This window comes from Vombatus ursinus, unplaced genomic scaffold (assembly GCF_900497805.2).
Source record: "Vombatus ursinus unplaced genomic scaffold, bare-nosed wombat genome assembly UNPS02014786.1, whole genome shotgun sequence".
Classification (NCBI taxonomy): Eukaryota; Metazoa; Chordata; class Mammalia; order Diprotodontia; family Vombatidae; genus Vombatus; species Vombatus ursinus.
In genome coordinates, this window is record NW_020954564.1 from 10,151,913 (window position 1) to 10,166,585 (window position 14,673).

General features: G+C 41.1%; 1 protein-coding gene across 6 annotated transcripts in view; it reads right to left on the reverse strand.

Annotated features, from left to right (window-relative positions):
* Positions 1-14,673, reverse strand: part of LOC114047054 (N-acetyllactosaminide alpha-1,3-galactosyltransferase-like) — a 124,490-nt gene that overhangs the window by 75,966 nt on the left and 33,851 nt on the right. Inside the window, exon 1 of one of the 6 annotated variants that reach the window (XM_027867740.1) lies at positions 8,769-9,110. The exons of 3 other annotated variants lie outside the window; for them this stretch is intronic. The gene's annotated coding sequence lies outside the window, so the exon portion shown is untranslated. Of the gene's footprint in view, positions 1-6,530; positions 6,579-8,764; positions 9,111-14,673 lie in introns of those variants that run through there. 2 more of the 6 variants (XM_027867741.1, XM_027867742.1) reach the window with 2 other exon arrangements.

The following is a 14,673-nucleotide window of genomic DNA, read 5'->3' on the forward strand; positions in this document are numbered from 1 at the left end:
CATCTCTTTCCACTGTACAACATTGCCCTTTTTATGCTGTGTTTGCTGGAGTCTATCTCCCAATACCACTGAACCCTATTCTGGAAAGACAGGATGAAGTCAACCTCCACTCCTCAGTCAGAGCGGGTGCAGAAACGAGGAATGGCATGGATGTACTGGAGTGGAGTAGAAACCTACTTTGAAAGTTCAAAAGTCAGTATCCAACTTTCACACTTTTAGTCCAAAATTGAAAGAAAGAGAACTTTGTCTCTTCTCGTGAGGAACAGATCTTGGGACAGGAAGGAACAAAGTTTTTTTTTGTTTTGTTTTGTTTTTTTGCTCCGGGTAGGTTCACAGGAAATTCTCTTAATTTACCAAAAAAAAAAAAAAAAAGGCACAGGAATGTCTCTATAAATGCAGAAGTAAATCATGCCTTTGGCTTATAGGATCAGAGATTTAGAGTTGGAAGGGAGTTTAGAATCCTCACCCTCTCATTTTACAAATGAGGAGACTGATGCCCAGAGAGATACACACACTAGCTAGTCTTGTGACCCTGGGGAAGTCACTTAACCTCTCTCAACTTCAGTTTCTTCATCTATAAAATGGGAATCATAATTCACAGAGATTATGGTGAGGATCCAATGAAATAAGGTAGGCAAAGTACAAACCTTAAGGGATGATGTATTAGCTTTTATTATTATTCAGTGACTTGCCTAATTCCCTGTCAGTATTTCACATGCCTTACTGTCTATTTCCTTCCTTCCCCAAGTATAAATGGGGATAAAATAAAAGTTCTACTGGGCCCAGCTCTGCTGAATCAGGCAGAACTGGAATTAAAGGAAGCTGCCAGGCTTCAGGTCTCCTGTTGGAGGCTAAACATCATAGCCAGTAGCAAGGGGTTAGACAGAAGACGGATCTCTAGGTTGCAGAGAACATTTTTCCTTAGAACATCAGGAAATAGGTTGTTTACTGGGATCACTGATTCAGAGCCAAATGCAAAAAACCATAATATCTCACTCTTGGACTGTGCCCATGCTGGCTCTAGTGACCAAAACTCCACCCCAGCCCCAAAGGCTATCCCTCTTGCAGTGCCCTGCACTGGGGACAGGAGCCTGCCTCCCACCAGGAACCACAAAACAAGTCTGCCTGCCCCCTCCCACACCCTCACAGACAGAGCTCTGCAAACTCAAAAACAGCCAGTCACCGCTTAGCTGAAACGCAGAAATACTTTTCTGCTAGCTGCTGTTGCTGCGGCTGCCGCCTAACGGAAAATTTGGGGAAAATAATTTAAAAAACTAGGGAAGCAACAAGGGAGAACCCAAGGGACTCTCTCTTTGGTCAGTCTACTGCAATGTGTGTTTATTTAAATGGTTTTCTGTAAAACTTGCATACATAAAAAATTTCTTTTAAAAGCAGAGACCAGATTTTCACATCTTAAACCTCAGTTTCCTCATCTGTAAAATGAAGGGATTGTACAAGTAATTGAGGGATGATCTCTAAGGGTCTGACAAGCTTTAAATCATATGATTTAATATCATAGGATCCTATGATCTTCCACCTTCATAAACCTAAGCTTGAAAGGACTTCAAGAGACTATTTAGTCCATTTACCTATCTTCAGACAGGATGGCACCTAAATCATCTCCAGTGAGAAAAGCTTTACTTTTCTGAACATGACCTCTCAGGGGATGAAACTATTCCATTTAATTCATTCGACAGATAAAATGCCTACTATGTGACGTCTAATTTACCAGTGTTGGGGCAATAAGGCCCCTATTACAAATAAGGTGCCTACTATGACATCTAGTTTACTAGTGTTGGAGCAATGAGGTCCCTACTACAAATAAGGTGCCTACTATGTGACATCTAATTTACTAGTGTTGGAGTGATAAGGTCCCTACTACAAATAAGGTGCCTACTATGTGACATCTAATTTATTAGTGTTGGGGCACACATTAGGATAAATAAGACACATTGCCTGAACAAGCAACTTTACCCTGTCTGATCCTCAGTTTCCTCATCTCAAAACAAGCAGTTTAGGCTATATGGGCTGTATGACCTCTTCCAGCTTTAAATCATGAAGGAGTTTACTTGTAGATTTTTTTTTCGGTCACAAGTTCTTGCTGACAAGAGTATTTAAATCCTAGCTGCTATATGTCAAGGCCTCTGAGAAGGGCATATCTTCCAGACAGTTTTTGCCTTGTCCAGAAGGCAGAGGTATTTATTTTGAGACAAAAAATATAAAAGTGTTGAGAACCTTGTGAAACCTCACCCAGGTTGAGCTCTCCCTTCCATAGAAAATCCAATGTCGGGGCAGTTAGGTGGCCCAGTGGACAGAACACTGGCCCTGGAGTCAGGAGGACCTGTGTTCAAATCCAGCCTCAGACACATAACACTTACTAGCTGTGCAACCCCGGATAAGTCACTTAATCCCATTGCCCAGCAAAAAAAAAAAAAAAAAAAAGAAAATCCAATATCTGAGGTACAATGCCTGCCTAATGAAGGAAGTTTAAGGAACAGCTGGAAGACAAGAAAATAAGATCCGGTACCTAGCTCCAGCATTCTCTGTCTGGCTTATATGGACCCAGGTATCCAGACTAAAAGAAATGAGAAATGTTTGGGAAATAAAGGCTTTCCCGTGGACTCATTCTTTGGAGCCGCAGGACAAGTACTTGCTTCTCTCTACTAATTCTTCTATCTTTTCAGTAAGATACAAACAGATAAGCCGGATAAAAGAATGTTGGAACTGGAAGGGACTTTAGAACATTGACCACAGACTCATAGCTAGAAAGTGCTTTAGAACAGAGATGAGAATGTTAAGAGTTAGGAAGAACTTTCACGATCATATAGTCCATTCCATCCCCAAGAACACATCTCGGTTTACAAATAAGGGAGGGCCTTGGGAGGGCAATATAGTGTAGTGCCAAAAAGCTGAATAGGAAGAGAGTCAGGTCTGGGCACAAATCCCAATTCTGATAGTTATTAACAGTATGACCCTGGGCAAATCATTTAACTTTTCTGAGGCTCAGTTTTCTCCTCTGTAAAATGGGGATTATGATAGCTATAGAGTTATTGTGAGGGGAAAAAGAAGTGTACATTGAGCAGTATATAAATGTAAATTATTAGTACTAATAAATAATTAGTACTAATAAGTGTAAATAATTAGAGAATAATTAGCATTAATAAATGTAAAATGAGAGTAATAATATACTCCCTAACTCATTGAAGGCATAACTCAGAGGTGAGCATCACTTCTTGGGAGGGTCAAGAGAAGGGATGTATAAAACCCTTTTTAAGTGAGTCTTAAGGCCTCATATATATTTGAATTGTGATAGCTATCATTAAGTTACTGGCCTAAGGCCGCTGGGTTAGTTGAGAAGCAGAAATGAGTCTCAAATCCAGCCCAGTTCAGTGCTCTCTCTACTCACCTATGCTGCAGTTTATTAGGAGGGTTCTGTCTGAGATAAGGAGGGTGATTGAAACATTTGGATCAAACATTCCTGCAATGCTCAGAAACCCTCCAGGCAGGGCCTGTCACTGACTGATCTCTCTTCTAGGTGTTTAGGCCAAGTTGGGTTTAATGCATCCAGTCAGAAGAAGTAGGGAAGCTCCAGTCTTTTATTTTTCCCAACCCTTCACAAAGCAATAGGTGCTCCTACCATCTGGCTAAACAGTAAAACCCACATTCCATTCCTAAGAATGCTTTTATACTTCAGGGGTCAAAATGAAAAACCTCCCATAAGCTCAGGAGGCATTCCAATTCAATTCCCAAGGAAATGTGGCAGAAGAGAGATACCATGGAGCTTAGTGACTGGCCTGGGTCACCAGACTGAAGCTGAAGTCTCAGCTGTCACTAGCTTCCTGTATAACCTTAATTAAGTGACTTCATCTTCCTGGGTCTTAGTTTGGTCAATTTAACAGAGGAGTTAAACCAGATGAGCTCTCTCTAACACTATGTTTTAAGCACTAGCATCCTACATTCTAAGATCCCTTTTAGCTCTGGCATCCCGTGTTCCAAAGTCCCTTCCAGTTCTAACATTCCATGTATTTTTAAAATATATTTTAAGGGCACTTGATGTCTCCTTCTCCCCCCTACTCTGTGTGTGTGTATGTGTGTGTGTGTTTGTAAAGCTTAAAGCCATATATAAATTTGAACCAGGTTAGCTGAGGAACAAAAATGAGAAAAAGAGTCTCTAAACCAGGACCAGTTCAGTGTTCTCTTTCCTCACCTATAAAGCAACTCATTGGGAAAGCTCTGTCAGAGATAAGAAGGATGTGTGAATCATTTGGATTGAACATTCACAAATGGTTTTTATAAATGTGTATATACACACATACAATATAGTTGTATCGAATTTCAAATAATATTCAATTATCAAACATATATATAGAAAGCATATAAAATACTCTCTCTCTCTCTCTCTCACCTCTCCCCCCCCCCCCATCTAACTATCATTATCCCTTCCACATCTCGACTTTCCCCATCTGGGTTTTAATATATCTTGGACTGTCATAAAGAAATTAAATGGGAATTTTTTGGGAGTTTTACAGAAGCTTCAGACAACACACAAAGGCCAGCAGTTGACACAGAAAAAGTTTAGAAACTCAGAAATGCATAAAATATATGCATTGTATAATATCAACATATTTTATCCTTTAATACTATAAACACTCCATAAAAGAAAAAGAACAAATTCAGATTTCTTCTCTGGTATGGAAGGCCAAAAAATTTTACGTGGATTTTCCAGATCACAGGAGTGCTATGCCCCTAACCCCTTCGATGTGGAAGGGATAACTGTATATATCCTCAGATATCTCTTAAATTTCCAACCATTCCACTCATATCCTCATTTTGGACTTTTTTTTTTATTTCTCTGGCAGGACTTGTTCGGACTACTTTGACTTACTTCTTCATCATGCCTCTATCTCTAGGTACCTCCCCCATCCTTTTTCATCTTTCTTTTTTTTTTCCCTCATTAGATTGTAAGCTCCATGAAGGTAGGCACCAAATTTCTTTTTCACCTTTGTATGCATCCCTAGCACATAGCAGATGCTTAATAAATGTTTATTGACTATACTTTAAGGAGAGGCACTGCATGCTACAACGATATAGGGTTAGATTTGGAATCCAGGAACCTGGGTTTGAAACTCAGCTCTGCTGCTCGGCTACTTGTGTGACCCTGAACAAGTGACTTAATTAATCTTCCCAGGCTTCAGTTGCTGATCAGCAAAATGCTCTACGTTCCCCCACAGTTCTAAATCTAGGTTCCTATGATAGATGTGGGTGCTGGCTCCATCAAGGTAAGTCACAGCCCTACCTCACCTTAGTAGAGAACCTCCACGAGCCACTGTAGCCAAAGAAATCTATCACTTAATAGACTGTCCTCTATCAATGAAGGTCTCCACACTTAAGGTTAGTGCCCCCCCCACTGACTTAATTTCTACTCTATGTACGATGATATGTAGTATGTAAGTATTGTCTCCAAAGATAGAACCCAAGCACACAGACGACTGAGTCGGTTTGAATTTTGTCCTGGCATTCACTCAGCCAAGTGTGACATCAATAAAAGTTTCTCCTTTGATTGCTTGGCCCTTCCAGGTAGTTAGAACCTGTTAGACTGGACACTGTGTTGAAATTTAAGAACCTAGAGTGGCTTCCACATCCACTGAGATGGGGCAACAGAATATAAATGATATCACACATACATATTAAAATATTAAACATTTCCTTATGTCTCTACTCAACAGTAAATATTTTCTTATTTGTTTTCTAGACTCAGACATAGAACCCCAGAGGTGCTAAGCCATCCCATATTGTACTTACTGCCCCTGCCCCTGCCCAGTCAGACCATCTTAAAGGACTTTTAAAGCTTTCCTATGGGACTAGGATTTCCAAAGTGTCCCCAACAAAATGTCATGCATCTTCCCCTGCCCTCCAGAGGCCTTTGCTGGAAGATGATCTGTGGAGCTAAAGGTTCCTCTCCTCCCTCTCCCCAAACCTACTGAACCATTTTTAAAAGCTGCCTACCTGCGGCAGCTAGGTGATACAAGTGGATAGAGCACCGGCCTTGGAATCAGGAGGACCTGAGTTCAAATCTAGCAACAGACACATAACACTTACTAGCTGTGTGACCCTGGGCAAGTCACTTAACCCCAACTGCCTCACCAAAAAAAAAAAATTTAAAAAAGCTGCCCACCACCCCAGAAAATTAACCCAGCATGTTGCCTTCTTTCTTGCTGAGCCTATCCCATCCACAACAAGGTGAACAAGAGTCTGAATCTCTTACTCTTCCTGGCTTTCCTGCTCTCCTGCTTGGCTCCCTATAATTATAGTATTTAAAACTATAAAGAACCTTAGAAGCTCATCTGAGCCCAAAGATATCAAGTGACTTTCCTCCAAGCTTTTCGGGCAATAAGTAGAAGAGTCTGGATTCCAACCCAGATCTTCTGATGCCAAATCCAGTGATTTTTCCACCACATCCCCCTATTTGTCATGGAGCTGTGCAATCTGCCCTCAGTGCCTTAGGAAGACACTTCCATCTTCATTATTACCTTTAAAAAGAGAAGAGCGAGTCCAGCCTTCAAGGTTTTTACAGGGAAAGCACATTGAGGAGGCTCTGGAGTCACCAGGATTTAGGTGACGGGAATTTGTTTATGCAGGGGTTTCCTGCCACTTCCTATTTCTTTGCTCAGATTTCTTCTATCACTTCCTCTTTACTGGGGTCTAGTCACTGATTTGTTTTCCAGATGAAAAAGAAGACAACAGCACTTGCTTCCCTAGTCTGTAACCATGCCCCTTAATAGCAAAGGTTTTTAAATAGGGAGCCATTAACTTGATTTTTAAAATATTTTGAGAACTGTATTTTAATACAATTGGTTCCTTTGGAATCTTATCTATATTATCCATTTAAAATCATTCTGAGAAGGCATCTCTAGGCTTCACCATACAAAGAGTCCAAGATGAATAAATGTTAAGATCGGGGCAATCTTATCTACTACTAGGTCTAGGAACCTTCACCCACACAGGTTGCCCCCACCTGCTTAGATGTCCCTGGCTAGAAGGGATCTCACCCAGCAGGCCCAGCTGTTACCGAGTAAAAAGTGGATCTTGGCTCCCAGGGTCTCACCATCCTACCTAGGGTAACCATTTTCATAGAGCTCCAGGGGTGGGGACCCTGTGACCTCAAGGCCACGTGTGGCCCTCTAGGTCCTCAAGTGTGGTCCTTTGACTGAATCCAAACTTCACAGAACAAACCCCCTTAATAAAAGGATTTGTTCTGTAAAACTTGGACTAAATCAAAAGGCTGCACCCAACGACCTAGAAGGTCACAAGTGACCTCAAGGGGGCGGGTTCTCCACCCCTGGACCTTCTCGAATAACAATGGTTGCCATTTCCATAACACTTTCAAATGCTTCCTTCCCACAAGTATCCAGAGGGAAGAAAGGTAAATATTCTTATCCCCATTCCTGGAACACCATTGGAAACCAGCTCTCAACTCCAATTCCAGTGATCCTGTCATTAAGCCCTCCTGCCTCTACATACTTAATACTGCCTGGGTTAGCTTGTCAGTAAAAGCCAAGCAACGCCAATTATCATTCTTTGGGTAAGACTTCAGAGTTCTTTTCTATACAATTTTTTTCAGGACTTTATCTTTAGTCATCTTCTCTGACACTCCTCTTTTCCACAGCTCTCTTCAGAACCCAGCTCCAGACAATAAAGTCTCCCTGTGACCTCATGATCTGGCCAAGTGTACCAAGGAATGGCATTTCTAATTTCCACAGATTTCTTTCCTGGTTATGCTTCTGGGATTGTGGTGATTTTCTAGTGACCGGCCTATCTGGCTGCCTCAAGCAGAATAGCCACTGACACCCATGGCTTCTTTTTGTTCAGCTTACTCTTCCCCTTTCAACAACCAATTGCTAATTTACTGAGGCCCTACTCTGTGTCCTGTTGTCCTATGATGGATCTACCCACTCCCTTCCCCAGTCCCCCCAAAAGTAGATGGCAGGCTCCCCCTCTTCAGGGGGCTCACAATCTGGCTGGGGAAATAAGATTTTCATTGCAGTTCTTACTGAACTTTCATCCTGTTGATTTTCTGAAGTTTCTTTACATTCAAATCATTAAGCAGGTCTGGGCAACAAAAATGACCATCTATAGAAAAGAGAAGGGAGGAGGATGCAACAGGTTAACAAAGCAATGGAAAATCCCTTTCTTCTCTGGGTTACAGGTTGTCTGTATATGAGAGTTTGATTTGGTGATTTCCATGGCCCTTCCTGATTTAAGGTCCCTTTCTATTCTACGTTCTAAGTGCCCTCCCAGTTCCAACTAAGTTGTAAGGCCCCTTCCCACTCCAGTATTCTAAGTTCTAAAGACCTTCCCAGCTCCAATATTCTGTGTTCTAGGGCCCTTCCTAGCTCCAACATTCTATGTTCTAAGGCCCCTCCTAGCTCCAACATTCTATGTTCTAAGGCCCCCCCTAGCTCCAACATTCTATGTTCTAAAGCCTGTCTCAGCTCCAGCAGTTTATGGCTTCCTTTGGGTGAAATTGCTCTTCCCTCTTCCCCAGCCAAAACACAACAGGGCTCAAGTGGAGCAAAGCCCATCTCTCTTCCTAACTTCCAGTGAGATCGAAGGGTTAAATAAAGATGAATTTGAAGGAAAACGGGGGTGAGGAAGGAAAGAGAGAAGGAATAGTTCATCTGATCTTGAAACAAGTAGAACTGTGAGAACCTGAGAACCAGAGAGCCAAGGGCCTCCGTGCCAGGCCAACACCTCTCGAACTCACCTACCCCAGTCTTTCTTCAAGCCTTCCTCCAGACTGGAGTAAGTTCAAACAGCAGAGAGGGTCCAACTAAGCTGTCTTACTATCCTCGTCCAGAATACCCATCAAGTCCAAAATTTGTCCAGACTCTTGGAGAAACTCTGTCAGAGGTACAATCCCAAAGCAAGCTTGTTTTCTTTTCCATGTGCAAGCAAGATAAGCCAAGGATGGTCCACATCTGTGTGGTCCAGCCAGCAGGGCAGAATAACCTCCCTGAGTCCTCCCCAGAGGAGATAAGTAAGCCTGGGCCTGGGGCTTTCTTGCTTGAAGAGGAAATGAGGGTGCTAATTCAGGTACAGAAACAAAAAGGAAGCCAAAGCTGAAGCTCCAGCGGAAAGCCCCTCCTCCTACACCCCCAAGGGGGCTCACGTGCTTTGCCTGCCCCAGGGCCTCTAACAGTGGCGGGGGAGGCGGGACCAAGACGACGACGACACACTCCGCCTACAAAGCCTCAGAAATGAGCAGGCAGGCTAAAATGAAGTCATAACCATAACTGCCTGTCCTGTGGTGCACTAAGGTTTATAAAAACACCATTCCCAACAAGAAAGCCTGTAAAACAGATAGTGTAAGCATTATCATTTCCATTTTACCGATGAAGAAACCGAGGTTCAGAGAGACTGAGTGACTTGCCCAGGGTCACACAAGCTGGCATGTGAACCTGCATCTCCAGACTTGATCTCTGTATTTGCACGCCCCTCCACTGCACAGAACCCTGCAGCAATGCAGGCAGAGGAGAAAGGACCGAACTACTCACCAGAGACTATGGTTCTTACTCTTTGACTTTCTGAAGGTTTCAGTTCTCCTTCAAAAGGAGAAATGAACATTTTAAATGTTTTTTTTTTAAAGATCTCTTGAGCATTAAGATAAGAGTAGTTTTTGAACTTCTTCCAGTGATGTGAATGGGCAGCTTAGTTAGCAGAAAAAACACATTTGATTTCCTGGGTCCCAATCTTGCCTCTGTTATCCCTTTATTAGCTCTGCCTGGTCCCTTGTGCCTCAGTTTCCTCATCCTCAGTTTCCTTCATACAATGAGGAGGCTGGAATGGATGATCCCTAAATTCTCTTCCAAATCCAGTTTATTTTGGACCATAAGACTTAGATTCTAAGAAGCAAATCTGTTTCCCTCAGTCAGGCAGCCTTGTGTGACAGGAAAAATCAGGAACTAGAAATCAGAAAAAACAACAACAATAACCACGAAACTGAGTTTGGGTCCTGGTTCTGCCACTTGATGTGGGATAGCTTCCCAGTGGGTTCTGCTAAGGGGAGTGTCTATATACCAAAGGGAAGTACTGACCCTTTAGCAGTATTTCCAGTTTGGTTCCTGACCAGACTCACTTTTTTTTCAAGTCTATAAAATGTAAAGGAAATAGCTGAATAGCTAGGGGCTATGCATATTGAAAACATTTACTGGAACCGCTTGTGGGTTTCCTTCACTGTCTATATGTATGCAGTTTACGATCAGCTCTCCTGGGGTACTGAGAGATTTGTAGATTTGACAGTATGTGGTCAAAGAAAACCTCCCAGGTCAGAAGGGGACCTTAAAAAGTCCTTTCTAATTCAAAAAACTTCCAATATTTTAAAGTTCAAGTGTCTTAATATGCTTTTGTTGTTTTTGTGGTTGCTTTTCAAGCCATCTGAACTTAGAGAGCTGTGGCTAGAAACTTCTATATCTTAGGATATAGAACAGGATGAGAATAAGCACCTACTGACTTTAAAATATCTCACTTGATCCTCACAACAAACCTGTGATATTACACTCATTTTACAGTTGAGGAAACTGAGGCAAACAGAGGTTAAACAACTTGCCCAGGGTCACACAGCTAGTAAATATCTGAGGTCAAATTTGAACTTGGGGTTTCAGGGTTCATAGGCAAAGTCACAATCTTCTAACTGAATGGACGAAGTCCAGCAATGAAGACAATCATTTCTATGAAGAGTCCCAAATTCTGGGGTTAAGGCTTCAAAACAGTACAGAGTAGTAATTAAAATTTACATTACATTTCTAACTGCAATGTGCTCCTTTATCTCTAATTTTTGTTCCTGACTATTTCCACTTCTCCTGGAGTCTACTTCTTAAAATAGTTCTTAACTATCATGCATCCCTATGCCTTCTGTTTCCAACACTGCCTAGGCACAAAGAGAAAATAAAATCCTTCCAGTGACTCCATGCTTTCCATCCCCTCACCCCCAGTTCTGCACTTTCAAATGTAAAAGTGAAAGTAATTATGGCCCAGATGATGGAGATGAAGAATGATGAAGGGAGAAAAGGTCAGTGGAAGAAGATTGTGAATTCCTGGGCACATTATCCACTGCACAACCTAGCTGCCTCAAATGCCTAGAATGTGAGAACACAGGGGACCTTAAGAACTTCAAATGTCCTAATAGCCTAGACTAATTCTAGACTAATATGTTAGAGATATGATTATTAATATTTGTGCTCCCTACCTGACAGCTACCGAGAGGATCAAAAGAGCTAAAATTTAAAAAATAAAGTAGAAAAACAAAACCATGACTTAGACATAAAGCAACATGAGTGCATTTCTCTCCCTTAATGGTTTTGGGTCCCTTTCTTCTGATTTTTTTAGTTTAGAGCTTTGCTTCAGCTGATATGCAATGAATTTAACTGTTATCTTGAATTAATATCTGCAAGGCAAAGTCAACACTGGGATCCTTAATGAATTCCCCCCTTCCCCTGCTGAGTAGTTTAAACAAGCCGTAGAGTCCCATTGTCAGTCAGGGCCAGTACTTCTTTCATTTTCTACTCTTCTTCCAAAGGAGAGAATTTTCTAGGGTTTGGCTACAACCTGCTTATGCAGGGAAGAGCCTTAGGGGTCATCTAGTCAACCCATCTTTAAGTATTTATTAAACACTTATTACACACCAAGCACATTTCTTGGGATGAGTAATATTTGGGATGGTTTCGTTTTGTGAATGTCATAATGCATAGACCAGGAGGGGTCACCTGTACTAGGTAAAGGTGGTGCCCCACTCCCACCCCCCAGCAATGTCACTTAGCTTTTCAGCACTCTAGGAAACTCTTTAAAATTCTGAATTGCAGAGAAGATGCCAATGAGCACTGGGAGAGGAAGCTCCCTCACCTGGGAGTTTCCCCATTCCAGTGAAATCACAGATCCAATGTTCATGCATTTGGGCTTCTAATGAGCTAGACTGAATCAATGTCTGAGTTGACCAGCTGAAACCAGATTAAGCAGATTTTCCCATTTTTGGTTAGTTCTATGTGAATTGAGTGCTACATTCCATGATATACATTTTATTAATCTCTTTTGCTGTGTTTTTAATTCTGTGGTTTTTAAAAATGGATGTTACTCTTAGGAAAGGTAGTATAGTGAATAGAGCACTGAGCTTGGAATCAGGAAGACCTGAGTTCAAATCCAGCTTCAGACATTTGCTAGTTATGTGACCCTGGGTAAGTCACTTAACCTCATTGCCTCAAAAACAAACTGAGCTTAGGCTAGAATGAAACCAAATGGTATTTTGTCTAACCTTAAATAAATCTCTTCCCATCTTCTGGGACTCAGTTTCTTCCTCTCAAAAATAAGTGTTGGACTATGATTGCCAAGGTGTCCTCCATCTCTAAATCCTATGAAACCTATTATACATTTGGTGAGATGCTGGACTAAATGGATAATCTCTAAATCTCCTTCCAACTCTCCCTAGTATCCTGTATCCCTAGTGTTTAAGTCTTTTCTAACTCTATCAGAACATTCTAGGTTGGAAGGTCCTTTCAAACACTAAACCCTATGACCCTCTGATCTTTGTCTCTCACTCAAGGCAAATCAGAAAACTGAACTTTAGCTCTCTTTCTGCTCTTTTGCTTTCTTGATTTTATTTTATCGTGGTTCCTAAGTCACATTTCTTTATCAAAGGAGAGATAGCCTCATGTACTGGAAGGAGCCTTGGACTCATCTCCAAGACTAGCTGGGTCGCCCTGGACAAGACACTAAGCTGTGGCTTCCTCCTCTGTAATATGGGAATAATGTGGTGACTACCAACCTTACAGGGGCATTGTGAGGAAAGTAATTTCTGTAGAAATGTGAGTGATCATTATTAAAGTCTTTAAACTGTTTATGGGTTTCACAAGGCAGTGTTAGGAAGAAGACAGAACACTGGGTTGAGAGTCAAGAAAACTGGGTAATCATTAAATTCCACACTGACAAATCCTATAGGCAACAGAGTCATTCATGGTTTTGACCAGAGGGAAGGCAGATGTGAAGTGTTTCTTCAGAAAGACTAACCTTGGGGCATCTAGGTGGCACAGGGGATAGAGCTCCAGCCTTAGAGTCAAGGGGACCTGAGTTCAAATCTGACCTCAGATACTTGACACTTACTAGCTGTGTGACCTTGGGCAAGTTGCTTAACCCTGACTGCCTCACCATAAAGCACCACAAAACAAAACAAAAAACTAATCTGATGGTCTCTGAATTGTCAGGAGCAGCTCCTAGTACAGTGGTTTAGAGCATTTAACTTGGCATCAGGAAGAGAGTTCAAATCCTATTTTATAACCCTGGGAAAATCATTGAACCTTTCAACCTACATTTCCTCTCCGTAAAAGAAGGGTATAACGATAACTCTGATCTTACAGGTTTCTATAAAGATCAAATGAGATCACTTGTGCAACCTCTAAGGCTTATATAAATGCTAGCAATTACTATTACCAATAGAATCTGGTATGGGTCACAGAGAAAGATAGATATACAATATAGTAACAGGATCTAGTTTACATTAATGTGGATTACCACTGGAGGCAGGAAAAAGAAGGGAGGAAGAAAGGGAGGTGAAAGGTAACTGAAGGAAAAAAGGAAAGAAGAGAAGATGGAAGGAAGAAAGGGAGGGAGGAAAGAAGGTAAAAAAAAGAAGACTATTTGTTTGGTTGATTTTTTTTTCCCCTGAGGCAGTTGGGGTTAAGTGACTTGCCCTAGAGTCACACAGCTAGTAAGTACCATGTGTCTGAGGCAGGATTTGAACTCAGGTCCTCCTGATTCCAGGGCTGGTGCTCTATCCACTGTGCCACCTAGCTGCCCCAAAAGAAGACTTTATTAAGCAATTATTATGTGCCAGGCACTGTGCTCAGGTGCTAGGGATACAAATGCAAACAAACACACACTTTATCTGTTTTTATGGGCTTAGGCTATGTCCATGGACTCTGCTACTTCCCAACATGATAAGAAGAAAAAGACAGATGAAATAGATGGCAGCAGGCTGAAGAGTATAGTAGAATGACTATGATTATCTCAGGCTTTATATTTAATTTATATTAATTTATATATATTAATTTACATTAATTTAATTTTTATTAATTTATATCCCCCATTTTATCTATATATTTAATTATACTTATATAATTAATATTAATTAATAAATAATTAAATTAAGCACTTAACTCTTAATTAATTAATATACTAAATATATTTAATTATATTTAATTTCATTCAGTTCTTACTCTGAGCTTTCAGAAAGAATGATGCCAATGAGAGAATTACTCTAAGTACTACTGTGTTGTTGTTTTTTTTTTTAATTTTTCATTTCTTATTGGTGATGAAGTCTATTGTAGGGCAAGAAACACTGGGCTGGGAGAAATGAGACCTGGGTTCTATACTTGGTTCTGCCACTAACTAGTTGTATACTCTTGGATATGTTACTACAGTACCCTCTGTCTTAATGTCCTTCTCTGTAATGACAGGGGTAGACAGGTTGGCTAATCTCTCACATCCCTTCTTGCTTTAACATTGTATGTGCTCCATACTGTAACAGTCAATGTCCTAATGGACCTCCTAACTCTTGTATTCCATGTTTTGATTAATCTTATATCTGGAGTCCTAAAACTCTCCTAAATTCTCACTGAAAAAGATATT